Source organism: Ischnura elegans, chromosome 7 (assembly GCF_921293095.1).
Source record: "Ischnura elegans chromosome 7, ioIscEleg1.1, whole genome shotgun sequence".
NCBI classification, from domain to species: Eukaryota; Metazoa; Arthropoda; class Insecta; order Odonata; family Coenagrionidae; genus Ischnura; species Ischnura elegans.
The window spans coordinates 73734722-73752054 of record NC_060252.1 but is presented as its reverse complement, the minus strand read 5'-3'; the positions used below and the strand labels follow the sequence as shown (position 1 = coordinate 73752054).

At 37.7% G+C, this 17333-nt stretch overlaps 1 protein-coding gene across 5 annotated transcripts in view; it reads right to left on the bottom strand.

Annotated features, from left to right (window-relative positions):
* The window catches only part of LOC124162791 (zinc/cadmium resistance protein), a 214086-nt gene that overhangs the window by 110055 nt on the left and 86698 nt on the right, over nucleotides 1–17333 (bottom strand). For 4 of the 5 annotated variants that reach the window (XR_006865678.1, XR_006865677.1, XM_046539428.1 and 1 more), the window contains exon 2: nucleotides 8527–8599. The exons of the other annotated variant lie outside the window; for it this stretch is intronic. The gene's annotated coding sequence lies outside the window, so the exon portion shown is untranslated. The remainder of the gene's footprint in view (nucleotides 1–8526; nucleotides 8600–17333) is intronic. 5 annotated transcript variants of the gene reach the window in all.

Sequence of the window (17333 nt, the reverse complement as noted above, 5' to 3'; positions counted from 1 at the left end):
TAAGGAGGACAAGCTTTAAAACATGCCCATATCGATATCTGTGTCTGCATCCTTGGTAGATGTCCTCTAAAGGGACTATAGATAGAGGAGGTCCAATTCCAACCTATAGAAGGCAGATTTCTGTTGCCACTTCGATCGCATTTTAATCGGTTTTCAAAAATGTCCGCGTCACGATGATGAGTGCAATGCGATCCACATTGTATTTTTCCAATATTTAACAGTATAGTATTTGCATTTGCAAGAAACAGCATTGAAAAGTTATGAATTTCACAGATCACATCATCAAAAATATAAATTTCGATTAACAAAGCTAATGATTCCTAATTTCCCCGTAAAACTCACATCGCTTTGTCCGTCAGCGATGCGATTGGCGATTTTTGTAAACACATTTTAACTCCCAGTGAGTGACAACACATTTGGAGGCTGACTTTGCATGCCCCCACTCCAAATTCTAAAATCCGAGGTAAGGTAATTATTTGGAGGAGGCTACCGACAGCTGAAATCATTTGCGCCAAGGGGTAAACCCACAAGGTGGGACGCCTACGCTCTAGCCACCACACCAACCCGATCCCCAAAATCCGGGATGTCAATGTAAATTAAAAATTTGATACAGTTGGAAATAAAAATACAATGTGGATCGCATTGCACTCCTCACCACGCCGCGGACATTTTTGAAAGCCGATTAAAATGCGACCGAAGTGACAACAGAAATCAGCCTTCTATGGGATGGAAAATAGAATAAATGCGTCAATATATCAATAAAGAGGTCGGAGGAGGGGGTGTGTGCGATTTTTCGGCTGCTAGGCAATACCCACGAGAAATTCGTGGGAATTCCTACCGCCGCGAGAATTTTCGCAGAAAGCCGCCACGGCCGGAACTTTGGCGGAAAGGATATAGGCGGAGAAGGATGATGCATGAGGATTGTCTGCCCGCGTGGGTGGCCTAAAGGATGGGTGTCAAAGGAAAGAGTAGGGTACGTTGGGGCAGTTCCGCGAACCCTGCCGCTATTTCTTTTTTTTTATCCCCCTTCACCCTTTTCCATCCCGAAGGGAGCACTCAGTCGCCATGGCAACGGGAAGCGCCCGGGATTCAATTAAGGGTGTATTGCAGGGAGGGAATGAGCTAATGTGAGCCTCTCCCCGGCACTCACTCTGTTGCGTGGCCCAAATTGGTGCAGGCTGCGCATCTATCTTTCAGCGTGCCATCGTGGGGCATCGCATTAAGAGGCAAATTTTGCATCCTCCGAGCGTGAAGCATCGCCTCTCCCAAGATATGTTGGCATCGCTAAGCGCGCAGAATCTCGATAATAATCGGGTGATATCGCAGCAAAAATTGTAGCTAAGTTTGAAATAAACAATTTCTTTGGGTGCATGTGAAGGGTGGAGAAAAATTATGCAAAGGAATTATAACCCTGAATAGCTGATGCCAGGGGGAACCAAAATTACTAATTATGTTTAAGTCGAAAACGCACATTTTTAAACTACCCAGCCAAACATTTTGCCAAGTGCCCCGATTGGCCGCGAGTTTGCCCCATTGCCAGATGCCTTGGATACATTGCGATCTCCAACAATCAAATCATTCGAAGTCGTCCACAGCATCTGGTAACAGGACAAACTCGCGGCCAATCGGCGCGTTTGACTCAAAGTTGAGCTCAGTAGTTGAAAAATGTAGCGTTTTCGACCTTAACGTCATTAGTAATTTTGTTTCATACTGGTATCACCTATCCAAGGTTGAAATTTCATGACAAAATTTTTCCTCAACCTGCATATTAATATTATCACCATCAGTCATAAATTCGAAGATTGGTTTGACGCATTCCTTTACTCAAATCTCCCATCAGCTAATCTGTTAACGCTTACACAATCCTTCCTTACACCCTTCACCACCTTCAATGCATCCCTTTCGAGGACTTACTCTTGGATTCTTCCCCTCTAACAATACTTTTCATCGCATCATCGTGTCTCCTTATACTGATTATTAGTTGTACCTTCTTTTACCCAAAAGTGTCCATATCTCATGCTGCTCTTTTAACTTCTAGATTACTCACACGATGTACATACTAACTACAAATATTCCGAATTAGCATAAAAATAATCATTATACATTAGTAAGACTTAGTGATGGCAGCAGATCTTAACGTTTTCAACATTTACGTTTGTTCGTTCAATGGTATTAGGCTCAACTATGTGGATGTTAATAACTGAAAAGGAGACTTAGTTGATTTCCACTGATTTATTTCGTCCGTACGACATGTTCCGAACCATAGAGGTTATTACCAAGTTATACGGCAATTTCCTTTTTTTTTTCTTTTAACAAAGAAACAAAGTCCATAACGATTTTTGTTTCCGTTCCCGCACTTGTTAGCACGAAAGTGTCTTTTGACGTAGAGAATCTGTTTACTAGTATACCAGCATTGGAGGCAGTGAGTGTTGCTGAAAATGTACTAACAAGTGCGGGAACGAGAATCATCATGGATTTTGTTTCTTTGTTAAAAGTATGTGTGGGACAAAAAAAAAGGAAAATGCCGTATTACTTGATAATGACTTCTATGGTTCGAAACATACCGTACGGACGAAATAAATCACTGGAAATCAACGAAGTCTTCTTTTCGTTTACGTTTGTTGTTTACAATTCCACAACAAGACCTCAACAGCTATTTTAAGAGAATCATTATCATTAGTCAAAAATCCCATGACTTGTTTGACGCAGCTCTCCATTCCCCTCTCCTATCCACTAGCCTTTTCATAGCTACGTATTTCTTCTCTTTTACATCCTCAATAACCTATCCCATGTAACTTATTCAGGGACATTCCTTGCCCTTCTTCCCTTTCACCTGCGCTTCTGCGATTGTATTCACCAGGCCATCATGTCTCATGATGTGGCCAACTAAGTTGCCCCTTCTTCTGCTGTTTTTAGAAGACTTCTATTTTCTCTCACACTTCCTCGTTACTTACACGGTCGATCCATTTTATCTTCATCATTTTTCGATAGCACCAAATTTCGCAGGCTTCCACTTTTAAGAGAATACAGTAATGACTAAGAGAATTCAACTACTTCACTATTATAACGGGGGAAACATTCAAAAAGTGGAACGATTAGACTCTAACGGTATAAAATAATAGTAGTATTAACACATTTTACGGATCACATGCCCCGCCGTACGTACGAATTTTTTTATGAATCCACATATTTAGAAAAACTAATAACGGATATAAACTCGCCAATAATAAATATTAACTCGCCAAAATTCATCACATACCACAGTGAAAACCCTTCCCTAAATAGAAAAAACTGTCACTGATAGAGTATTTATAATCATCAAACATCCGAATGAGATACGAAAACCACTTCAACCAACAGATAACTGGGTAGCTAATATTAACCTCGCTGGTGGACAAGGCATCAGGGTATTCGCCGATATATTTTCCAAGAAATTTGCGGTGGAAATCAGAAGAGAAGAGCAAAAAATAGCGAGACAGTCGGATGAAAAAAAAAACTGCAAAATAGATTAAAGGTCACGACATTCCCTTTGTATCACCACGGCACCATTATTCACAAGGGAACGACCTCAGAGCTTCCCCCTTCGAGCAAAAAAAGGACCCAAGTTCAGCATGCGATCGTCGTGTTGGAAAACATCCCTGGCACAACCAGACCCAGGAATTAGGATTCGCAGAATCCAGGACTAGATTAATGAAATGTAGGGGGTTTCCGGGAATGAAAGCCTGTCGCCACCATCACACCTAGCCAGCGAGTGGCAAGCGAATTTCGTGCATGACTTAACCAGATAAGGACTCCCATTGGTCACACTTAAAAAAATGCCCTCCAGGCGACCACTTTGCTATTTGAGAGTCCTTCAAAGATTTCCTGGCCATCAAATTTCGAAGACCACCTTAATAAAACCACATTCGAAATAAGCACTCGATTAACACTTTTCGAATTCCTGTTTAACAATACTACTTTCATAAATCAAAAATTTAAATGCCTAAAAATATTAACGTAAATTTTAATCAGTTGTGAACGACAAATAAAATTATGCATCACCTATCAGTTTTCACCGTGAGGAAATAAATATTTTCATTGCCATTGACATTCTTCGACATTTATAAACGCAAAAACAAAATATAAAAGAGTTAATTGTAGTTATTGATATTCACAAAAAAATGGGGAATAGTGAGCTTAAAGTCATGCTTCAGCGGGAAACCTCCAAAATAAATTTCTTTTCTTCCTGAAACCCTTAAGCTTTAAAAGCGAGAATTATTGATTCCAGATATTATTAAAATATTTTATATTAAGAACACTTTGACAACAAGTATTTTTTATTCACTTCCAATGTACACTAGTTTCAACAAAATCGATAAAGAATATCTGAAAGCCAAATTGCAATTATTCGCGTATCTACCAATGGAGCTCATAGTCGTAACTTTTTAAAACACTTGCGATAGAATCAATTCGTCAATTTATCAATGAAGAGGTCTAAGTATCAGCAAGTACGCATTCCTATAACAATTACTGCGTAATCCATAAGTTCCAACTTAATCAGAGTTTGAATAAGAAAGCAACAATCACCTGCAAATGGAGTAGCCATGACCCAAAGGTGTATGGGCTTTTATACCACGCTGTATGCATGATGAAGAAATCAATTTTAATGTTTCGCAATCAATAATGACAAACATGTAATAGTTCATATTTTAAATTAAAGATATAACAAATTATTATATATATTATATTAACTATTATTAACAAATATAAAAAACTATCAACAATTATCAACACAGGCCATATTACATATTATTTAATAGTTATTATAACTTTGCGCCTACAGTCTGCGTAAGTTATGAAAAAACATCGGCAGGAAAAAATTCATCTCTTTATATTCACGGATAAGCTTGGGATAAAAAAAGAAGGAAATCCAGTGGCAGCACGCATTTGATATATATTTTGTGGTCAGATTATTTCCGTCGCTTGAGTTCCTTCGATGATAATTTTTTCCACGACACAAAAAATGACTTTAAAAATATTTGCGCATGATAAATGCCATCAAAATGGCAACGTTTTCCTTGTATCCTGGAAGTGTATTTATACCGAGCGGGTAAAGATATAGCACTACCTTTGAGGGTGTAAAATTTGATTTCAAATTTATGCTCAGACCGAAGAACATTTTAAGATAATTATTACGCAGATATTCTTTCAAGGAGATGGCTACTGCTTTTATCATACGAATTTAACGGAAAATGTGTACCAAGGAAGCTCCAAAAACATTCCACGACATAAAAAAAGGATACAAAGAGATAAAAAAGGAGTAAGCATTAGGAAGCATGTATAGTTTTAAAGTATAGAAGTTATAAATAATGTTTAAAGTCAATAGAAATACAATAGTAGATATAATAGCTTTTTAAGTCCACAATGATCACACGGCGATGAAGACAGTTTATAAGTCGGCAATACTAAGAGATTTTTAATTATGTATACCATGTCTTAATGTTAAGGACCGTGGCTATAGTTGGAAAAGCGCTTTTCGACATTCAAGAGTGAGAGAGGACCTACCTGAGAGGAGTGGGTAATCAATATTATGCCATTTAATCCTTCATCATATTGTCGGCTTGAAACTCTTTGAGTTCGCGAAACTCTGGCGACACTAATTAAAAACGTGACACCCTGACACTTCAAAGAGGAGTAAGAGGACTTTTTTACTTGATGTCGAAGACTCTTAGAATATTCCCACTAAGTAGTGATGCAAAAATAACCCGCATATTCCCGGGTGAGGACTCCGAATCCTTAAGGGGCGGGAGGAACAGATAAATATGTATAAGCTAGCAAAGCGAGATGACTTTTCATCTCATTCACATCACATTTTGCACTGCATCCACATGAAATTTTGCACTCAAAATCAGAGCGGAGTCACTAATGACGGCGCAAATAATATCGTAAATCGGGTAGTGTCCCACTCATCCACATTATCTGATTTCTCGGGAGGAGGGGCTAGAACCCCCAAACAATCTCTTGCTCATCAGTTCGGGGGGCAATTCAATCACTGACTACCCCCTCGTTATTGCGCATATGCCAGTTGAATGTTAAAACATGACAGTACGTAATAAAAACTTAATTTAATGAAGTAGTAATACTATTTTGTTCTCCTTCGTAATTCCTCTATTCACTTACATTAAGGGCCCATTGTGGCTGGGAAACAAAACATGGCTAGGCATTACCTAGATGGTAGCCTCACGTAATCATAGCAAATTTTCTAAAAAAACACGCGAAAAGCTATTTGATAGGCTCTTCAGCAAGGGTTTTACGAAAAGGAGGCCCAAGTTCATCCCTTAACATTATTAGATATGCTGCCAATATGCGTGTTCTTTAATCTGCATTTAAAAATTCTGGCTGCTGGTCGAAGAGTTCCGAGTTCATATCCCAAGTGATACCTTCAGATTCACCTCAACTAAAATCCTCGAAAAGCGAGGTGGCCTATGGAAAGGAACTGGGCACAAATCTGAATGTGTGAAATTCAAATGCGTGTGATCTGCGGTGCACACTCTACCTTCACCTAAATAAACCAACCTTCGGGTTTCATCCCAGAGTAGGAGAGAGAGGGAGGACAATTGAGAAGCCATGGGGTACGAGTGCAATTTTTATAATTTAGGAGATAAGTGCAGATAATAGTTGGTGAGGTACAAAATTGTTGTAACCAAGGGATACAAGTGAAACAATTATATGTATATACTTCGGTGAATCACTGGTAAGTATATACCAGTATGTTTGTATATATGTACACTTATCACTGATTCCATTGTATCCCTTTGCCACCACAATATTGTGTACCCCCCAACCATTATCCCCGGAAAAAAAATTGCACTGGTGCCCCTTTGCTTCTAGGGTCCTCAAATGACAAAACTGATTCCAACAAAATTATATACCTGAACAGTCCGATGCTACCATTCTTTTCGGGGAATCTTATTTTTTTGGGGAAGCACCCATTTATCGGCGCTTCTGAAAGCGGAGGCTTCGACACGCGAGGCTAAACACTGGGCACGCCGCAGTTCGTGACGTTCGTGGCGAAAAGAAGTGCCTCCTCGATTACGGATAGCGATAAGTTGATGACATCCAGATTGAGCAACAGGGAGAGGGCCACCTACACATGCAAACGCCTCCGCCACCGCCGAACCAATACAGCGATACGACTCGCTAAAAAAACATTGCCTTCGCCCGAAATTGGGCTCCGCCATCAAGCGCCCTTCCGACAGCTAATTATCCTTGCGCCCTGATGAAACCGCGGATTCATAGAGCATACGAGTAAGTCATCAAGTGTAATACAAGGCAAGCAATCACTATTTTTTTCACATTACATATTGATTACTCTACACTATTACACTGGGGGACAACCAATTAGTTGCCTTGGATCTGATATTCATTTTTTGACTAATTTTCGGACTCTGGATAAGGAAATAACATCAGTTTTTACATATCACGTCAACTTTTTAAGTTCCAGCATATCCTCCTTTTGCATCACGCGTCACACAAATTTGCAGTAGGAATTTGAAGTAAAATCCTACCTTATATACTGCCCATACAGAATGATTACCGATGAATGAATGCGATGCGTGTGAGTTCACAACAAAATATAAGCGTATGCAACCCGCTCAACAATGAAGTTCCCCACGAAGAAAATTTTGGACTACATGCCTGCGTGTCACTATAGTATCTCCTGCATAATTAGTCAACTATGCACCTTTCGCTAGCCTCTTATGGCGTCCGTCACCCGGCAATAGTCGCATTAGGTTAATGTAAGCCAATTGGAGAGCAATGATGCCTCTTGTGATCGACGCTCAATCTCGCAAAATGGTCACAAGGTGTAGTGAAATAACTTGACGTTGTAGAAGAAAACTAACCACAGTTTTGAAAACAGCATACATATTTTACCCTGTATCACCTCAAAAATTGAAGTCAACAGAAAATTTGTTAAAAATTATTCCCCAGCGTCATCTTCCCAACGAAAAATTTTATCACCAATCTAAGCGAGGGTGGAGGCAATCGGAATTGTTTAGGGGTAAATAAAGGTGAATGTTCGGAAAAGGGTCGCGCTCGAGCGTTGCTTGGGTACAATATACCTGGCTGGACGGGGGCCCCATGAAATTACAATGAACTGAAATTATACCAACAGTATATATATAGAAAAAGATTAATAGATTAACATTTACTTATGTATTCCACAAATACTAAGCATTTGTGTACATATTAAGGCTCGAAGGTTATTCTCTCAGTGTCGCTCTGAAAGGTATCCTATTATTGATTGCTCAAGCAATCTATGCCTATCACGTAGCCTACAATCCCCGACGCTACTCCCGACCTCTGTCACGTAGAAGTAGTGTAATGCTCCTTGCCCCCTCGTAACAGTAGTAATATTAGCTATAGTAGTGCGCAGTACGATGATTCTTACTTAAGATTTGGTAGATGACGAAAACGCGAGGTTCACGACACAGTCCGAGACTACTAATGAGAATGGAGCAACAGAGAGACGAGGATGACACTCACCGGAATCCGTCTCCGCTGCTCTTCCGATCACCGTCTGAGATTCAGCATTTAAAACTGCCGCACTTCTCTCCTCCTGCGTGAAAGAAATATAGTTTAATAGGATTTTAGATGGTATTGATAGGATTTCTGACAAATGGAAAGCAAATGTCCACTGTAAAAGGGGAAAAATCGATTAATTAATGCGAAAAAATGCATACGTTTCAGCTTAGAACTGAATTTATATGGATGGATGTATCATACGTTTTGGACTTGGAATCCCTCCTCGCTGAGGAAATGAGCACATGAAAATCAGCAAAACTATGGGATTTGAATACTCACTGAAGATTAAACAGGATTCTCAATACAAGCAAAACTGGCAGGAAGACATTCTACACCATAATATGTAACGATATTAGCAAGGCCGCATCTCTAGTAAAAATGCTGGGGGATGAGGGCATATTATAGAACGGGGTACGATCAATACTGTATCTCCAAAACATATCGCGGTGGTTTGAACTCCCAGCCTCCCTTGCTCGCAACGGCTTTGGATATGAGTTATCACTGACCGAGATAAACGGCAACCGCAATTATCGGTATTCCTTCGGCATTAATTCGTATTCAACAGTATTCCCTCCTTATTCCTACAGTATTCCATCCTATTCCTCGCCCAGGATTCAACATTAATAGGTATTTCTCGCGCATTTCACGGAATACTAGGAAGACGAACAACACTGCTTAGCGGTTATCCTTGGGAATGGGATCATAGTTACCATAATCCAGGAATATTACATCGTATTACGCTGGTCCAATTCGTTCAACCTGTCGCAGGTGAAAGGTTGTAATGAACGATAAAATCAAATGTTTACATGAAACGTTTACCCCTGTCGCAAAGAATTTTTATTCCTAGCTATACATAGTAACGTTCCGCTCATTCTTGCTATACATATTAATGTCCTGTCATTGTAACGTTCATTCAGTTCATTTATAGCTGATAAACAGAATTATAATGGAGTTACAAATCTATTATTGGATATCGTGCAAATATTTCAGGTCAGTGCGTTCGTCGAAGAAGAATATTTATTACCACGGGAGTGAAATCCTGGCCGAATCACAAGACTGATCGAATAGCCAATTCATTCACGAAGAACACGCAATAGACAGATCATTATTCATGAACAAGCTTAAAGATTTCACGTGCTCAAAATTTTCCTTTGAGAAAACATTGTCTTAAAGTAAAGAGCATGCAACATTTTTACGAAAAAAATAATTAGCAATTATATGCGTAAATACGTATAAAATCGTTTGATTGGTGGATTGTTGGTGGAAAGCGGCTTGATTTGGTGGAAGTTCGAAGTATTCATAGGGAAAACTTCGAATGGTAATTTCCACACTTTAATGCAAAATTCAACTACCGACCATGGTTTCAAGATAATATGTCATTTTCAAGGTCATTGAAGGTCAATTTCAACCTTGAAAATGACATTATTCGTTGAAACCATGGCCGGTAGTTAAGTTTGGCATTTAAGTGTGGAAATTACCATTTGAAGTTTTTATCATGGACATATGCGTACGTTTCAATTCTAAGTTTCTATTACACGAAGATTATTATTTAGAAGGATAAATGATATTCTGTGACGACTCACACGTCCTCAGGTGTGCAACAGAAGAAATGAAGGATAAAGGCCACGAACTAAATTATTCCAGCACATTCGACTGTGCGTGTGACCTTCGACACTCGACCACCTCTGACATCCGGCGGCGCTTAGCAAATGCGTGGCCCGCTTCGGAACTACACCGTGTTCGACCACGTTCGACATACAACACACCTACACCCCCTATACCCTTCACCTCGCTACGAGGAGGACCAAGGTGCGACGTGACATGCCGAAGTGAGAGGTGGGGAGGGGCGTGAGGTGAAACCCCCGTCCCCTATCGATATCCCCCTCCTCCAACTGATCCAACCAAAAACCCCACCCCCTTCTAGCCTCACCAGGCGCCTTCATATAGGGTCAAGGGCGCCTCTCTATGGAAGGAACTAGCGCCGGTTTCAAAATTCTCAGTTGGCAATACCCAAGACGAAAATGGCTAGGAGCACAAGGACTGTCCTAGTCGAAGTTCCTCGAAGAACGATCGAGCGTAGGCCCACATGAACCCTTACGCACGCAACCATTTCACGGCCTAATTTTGCGAAGCCTCTATAGTCTATATGATGTGACAACATCCTCGTAAAAACCCACAATGTACGTCAAAAAGAAATTCACCTGTATTAGTAACACGTAGATATTGAAATTGATTGAATGGCAAAATATTAGGAAAATATTATGTACTTACCAGATATTTTTAATTGCATTCCTAAACACTTTAGAGATCTGAAAGGAATGGCAGAAGTAAATATCGCAAGTTTTATTGATATAATTTGCCGTTAAGTGTTTTGTATATCATTCTGCAATTTGCTGCATGGTATGTATACGAGTGGAACCCTCTGACAAGCCATGTGACTCAGAGGGACCGTGCATACTAAACGCAATAAACGTACATAGTTAATTATACAAACGAAAGTAGGACGACAAAGCAACGGCCACGGATCTTTCTAACACCTCTCCACTGAATATAAATTGCGTCAGGTGCCGGGGACCCAATTAATCGTGCAGTCTCTTTATCTATATATTATCTCGACTATATATTGCGTATGCTGCGCATATATAAAGTGGGAAAGTAATTGATTGATTGGGTGATTGACACAAATTAGTAGCCCAAACTGAGATAGGTGTGGGTATATGGAATATTGTACGAAAAAGTAAAAAAAAATTCATCGGGAGGAAAAATCTGAAAAGTTGAAAAAGTCGATTAGTTTTCGAGATATATCGACTTGAATTAACATGGGAGCCTTATGGGACTACGACTTTATCGCTTTTATTTTGTACTTTTAAACGTCCGAGGAACATGATATTCAATGGACATGGACTAGATTTTTTGGTCGATTTTTTGGTGTGGTTGCCATAGCGACAAATTGATATTTAGTATTTTTTATTACTGTTTGAATGCTCTCAATGCTTTTCTTATGGGAAAATTTTAGGAATTTTTTTGACCAACTTGCAATAATCGCACGACAAATTCCTTTGCCAAAAAGTTAGAGAATTCTTTGGTTAATTTTTTGGCTATCTTGGAATTTTCGTGCGTCGAAACTATTCCGAGGAATAAACGATTTCGATTTAACATTGTCGTGATGGGCGAATTTTCAAACTCGGATTTCAGCCTTGAGACATGTGCCATATGAAAATTTGGACTCTTCTGGAAAAACCGTTAGAGGGTACTTCGTACCCTCACGTTTGAGCTCACTTTCTCCGTATCCCTCTTCGTTAATTAATAATTAAATTCCGAAAAATGTCCTGCACGCGAAAAATCATTGTCGCCATTTTTTGTGGAGCATGCAATCTTGAATATCTTAGCAACCGTTTAAGCTAGAGAAATGAAATTTTCAGAGTAATACTTTTATCACAATGGTCAACTTTTGCAATGATGACCATTTCGCTCGATCGATTCATGTGCGAGTTATATCGATACCAATCTCCTTGGTTACGCTTAAATCGCTAATAACTTTTTTCTAAATCAAGGCATGAATGTGAAAGTCATATATAATACTACTGTTAATGTCTTTTTTTCGACAAAAGTTAAATCAAGCGAATCGAGCGATTACAGTCGAAGTTATGATCGATAAAAGGTTGCATTCGATTGAGCCATTTTTCAGACCTATTTACATAGTTACGGGGATAAAAATTATAAAAATATGTACGGGAAGAAATGAATTATGCGTACACATAAATTATTTAGATGAGTATTGTTTCCTAACGAAGATATATCAATATGAATTTATATCTTTTTGTATTAGGTCCCCGTAAGAAATACACGCGTCGCCCTATATACGTCACCAATATAAGAACATAGGCGAAATTTTGAAAGCGGGGATAGTAGAGAAGAGAGGGATAAGGGTATGGCCATAAAATGGAGGGGTTATCAATAGGATGCGAATTTTTCAATACAGGTGGCAGTGTAGTCGAATGTACGATTCGGATTTTATAGCAAATGCGCAAATTGGCATAAAATGATAAGTGTATACGTTGCACCAATGAAATTGAGTGAATTGGTACATCATGGTATTCCTCACAATGTGCAATGGAAACATGTTTTGTATATAGTCTCACGCTCGATATATATCGAATCTACTTTTTCTTAAAATATATCGAATTGCTATAGCATAAAGGATTTTACATCTAAGGACATAGTGGACCAGGAAATATATAGTAGAATCCCATAGACCAGAAATTAAACCAATAGCATTGCGGATTTTACAGTACAGATGTCAGTATGATCGAAAAATCGATTCGATTATTATAGCAAATATGTTAATTGGTAAACTTCAATAGTATTTCCGTTTGACCAATGAAATTTGGTGAATGGGTACATCTTTGTATTCCTCACAATGCCCAATGAAAATATGTTTTGCATGTAGTCTCACATTCGATATATATCGAATCTGCTTTTTCACAATTTATATCGAATAGCTATAACATATAGGATTTTACACCCACGGGCATTGTTGACCAGGAATTATATAGTATATGACCATAGACTGGATATAAAAAAAATGTCATTGCGAATTTTACATTACAGATGTCAGTATAATCGAAAGATCGAATAGATTATTTTAGCAAATACGCAAATTGGCATAACTGGATTAGTAAATACGTTGGACCAATGAAAATTGGTGAATGGGTACATCTTGGTATTCCTCACATTGCCAAATGGAAATATTGTTTATGTTTAGTCTCACGTTCGATATATATCGAATCTACTTTCTCTTAAAATATATCGAATTGCTATAGCATATAGGATTTTACTCCCACGGGCATTGTTGACCAGCAGTTATATAGAAGATGACCATAGACTGGATATTAAAAAAATGTCATTGCGGATTTTACATTACAGATGTCAGTATAATCGAAAGATCGAATCGATTATTTTAGCAAATACGCAAATTGGCATAACTGGATTAGTAAATACGTTGGACCAATGAAAATTGGTGAATGGGTACATCTTGGTATTCCTCACATTGCCCAATGGAAATATGTTTTGCATGTAGTCTCACATTCGATACATATCGAATCTGCTTTTTCACAAATTATACCGAATAGCTATAACATTTAGGATTTTACACCCATGGGCATTCTTGACCAGGAATTATATAGTAGATGACCATAGACTGGATATAAAAAAATGTCATTGCGGATCTTACATTACAGATGTCAGTATAATCGAAAGATCGAATCGATTATTGTAGCAAATACGCAAATTGGCATAACTGGATTAGTATATACGTTGGACCAATGATAATTGGTGAATGGGTACATCTTGGTATTCCTCACATTGCCCAATGGAAATATGTTTTGCATGTAGTCTCACATTCGATACATATCGAATCTGCTTTTTCACAAATTATATCGAATAGCTATAACATTTAGGATTTTACACCCACGGGCATTGTTGACCAGCAATTATATAGAAGATGACCATAGCGTGGAAATAAAATCAATATCGTTGCGGTTTTTACAGTGCAGATGTCAGTATTATCGAAAGATCGATTCGATAGTTATAGCAAATGCTGAAATTAGCATATTTTGATTAGTATATACGTTGCACCAATGACATTTTGTGAATGGGTAAATCTTGGGATTCCTCACAATGCCCAATTGAAATATTGTTTGCGTTTAGTCTCACGTTCGATATATATCGAATCTACTTTTTCTTAAAATATGTCGAATTTCTATAACATATAGGATTTTACATCCAAGGACATAGTTGACCAGGAAATATAGAGAAGATTTCTATTAAATGGAATTAAAATCCACGGCATTGCGGATATTACAGTGCAGATAGCAGTTTTATCGAAAGATCGATTCGATAATTGTAGCAAATACGCGAATTGGCATAACATGATTAGTATTTACGTTGGACCAATGACACTTGGTAAATGGGTACATCTTGGTATTCCTCAGAATGCCCAATTGAAATATTTTTTGTGTATAGTATCTCATTCGATATATATCGAATCTGCTTTTTCTTAAAATATATGGAATTGTTATTACATACAGGATTTTCTATCCACGTACATAGTTGACCAGGAATTTTAGGGTTGATGATCGAACACTGGAACAGGATTGCGAATTTTCAATACACGTGTCAGTATACTTGATAATTCGATACGATAATGATAGCAAATATGCCAAAGCTATTTTTTTCAAATTGGAATATCTTGAGAATAACTATTTTTTAGTACCAAAGAAATTTGGGGAATCGTTACAATTTAGTATTTTACACACTGCATTATGGGCATATGTTTTGCGAGTGGTATATCTTTATATATTTATCTAACGTATCTGCGTTTCATTTTCAAGTTTCGCTTATCACAACGCTTTTGGACTTTAAGAGTTGAAAAATAACCACAAAATCATCACTGTCTTGAAATTTTAAAAACCTTATTCCAATTATGTCTCAGTGCTTAACTTAGCCTATTCAAATAATGAACTATCCGTCAAATGAAATCATATTGAAAATAACAAATAATTTTTAAAGTAAACAATTAAGTTCCTTACCCTTTCAAAAACCGGCAGGGAAATTTTTGAATATTTTTAACACTTATGGACACAATACTCGACATGACGTATCACAACAATGTTCCCACCCTCCTAATTACCCGCGTAGTCTATTATGTAGTCTCACATTCGATATATATCGAATCTGCTTTTTCACAATTTATATCGAATAGCTATAACATATAGGGATTTTACACCCATGGGCATTCTTGACCAGGAATTATATAGTAGATGACCATAGACTGGATATAAAAAAATGTCATTGCGGATCTTACATTACAGATGTCAGTATAATCGAAAGATCGAATCGATTATTGTAGCAAATACGCAAATTGGCATAACTGGATTAGTATATACGTTGGACCAATGAAAATTGGTGAATGGGTACATCTTGGGATTCCTCACAATGCCCAATTGAAATATTGTTTGCGTTTAGTCTCACGTTCGATATATATCGAATCTACTTTTTCTTAAAATATGTCGAATTTCTATAACATATAGGATTTTACATCCAAGGACATAGTTGACCAGGAAAAAGAGAGAAGATTTCTATTAACTGGAATTAAAATCTACGGCATTGCGGATATTACAGTGCAGATAGCAGTTTTATCGAAAGATCGATTCGATAATTGTAGCAAATACGCGAATTGGCATAACATGATTAGTATTTACGTTGGACCAATGACACTTGGTAAATGGGTACATCTTGGTATTCCTCACAATGCCCAATTGAAATATTTTTTGTGTATAGTATCTCATTCGATATATATCGAATCTGCTTTTTCTTAAAATATATGGAATTGTTATTACATACAGGATTTTCTATCCACGTACATAGTTGACCAGGAATTTTAGGGTTGATGATCGAAGACTGGAACAGGATTGCGAATTTTAAATACACGTGTCAGTATACTTGATAATTCGATACGATAAAGATAGCACATATGCCAAAGCTATTTTTTTCAAATTGGAATATCTTGAGAATAACTATTTTTTAGTACCAAAGAAATTTGGGGAATCGTTACAATTTAGTATTTTACACACTGCGTTATGGACATAGCTTTTGCGAGTGGTACATCTTTATACATTTATCTAAGGAATCTGCGTTTCATTTTCAAGTTTCGCTTATCACAACGCTTTTGGACTTTAAGAGTTGAAAAATAACCACAAAATCATCACTGTCTTGAAATTTTAAAAACCTTATTCCAATTATGTCTCAGTGCTAAACTTAGCCTATTCAAATAATGAACTATCCGTCAAATGAAATCATATTCAAAATAACAAATAATTTTAAAAGTAAACAATTAAGTTCCTTACCCTTTCAAAAACCGGCAGGGAAATTTTTGAATATTTTTAACACTTATGGACACAATGGTCGACAACACGTGACACAACAATGTTCCCACCCTCCTAATTACCCGCTTGAAGAATTCAAGCACCCAATCGACTCGTTGCGTCTATAAAGTGGGAAAGGTACTCATTGATTGGGTGATTGACACAAATTAGTAGCCAAAACTGTGATAGGTGTGGGTATATGGAATATTGGACGTAAAAGTAAAAAAATATTCATCGGGAGGAAAAATCTGAAAACTTGAAAAAGTCGATTAGTTTTCGAGATATATCGACTTGGATTAACATGGGAGCCTTATGGGACTACGACTTTTTCGCTTTAATTTTGTACTTTTAAACGTCCGAGGAACATGATATTCAATGGACATGGACTAGATTTTTTGGTCGATTTTTTGGTGTGGTTGCCATAGCGACCAATTGATATTTAGTATTTTTTATTACTGTTTGAATGCTCTCAATGCTTTTCTTATGGGAAAACTTTAGGAATTTTTTTGACCAACTTGCAATAATCGTACGACAAATTCCTTTGCCAAAAAGTTAGATAATTCTTTGGTTAATTTTTTGGCTATCTTAAAATTTTCGTACGTCGAAACAATTCCGAGGAATAAACGATTTCGATTTTCCATTGTAGAGGTGGTCGAATTTTCAATCTTGGATTTCGGCGTTGAGACATGTGCCATATGAAAATTTGGAATCTCCAAGAAAAACCGTTAGAGGGTTCTCCGAACCCTCACGTTTGAGCTTACTTTCGCCGTATCCCTCTTGGTTAATTAATAATTAAATACTGAAAAATGTCCTGCAAGCGAAAAATCATTGTCGCCATTTTTT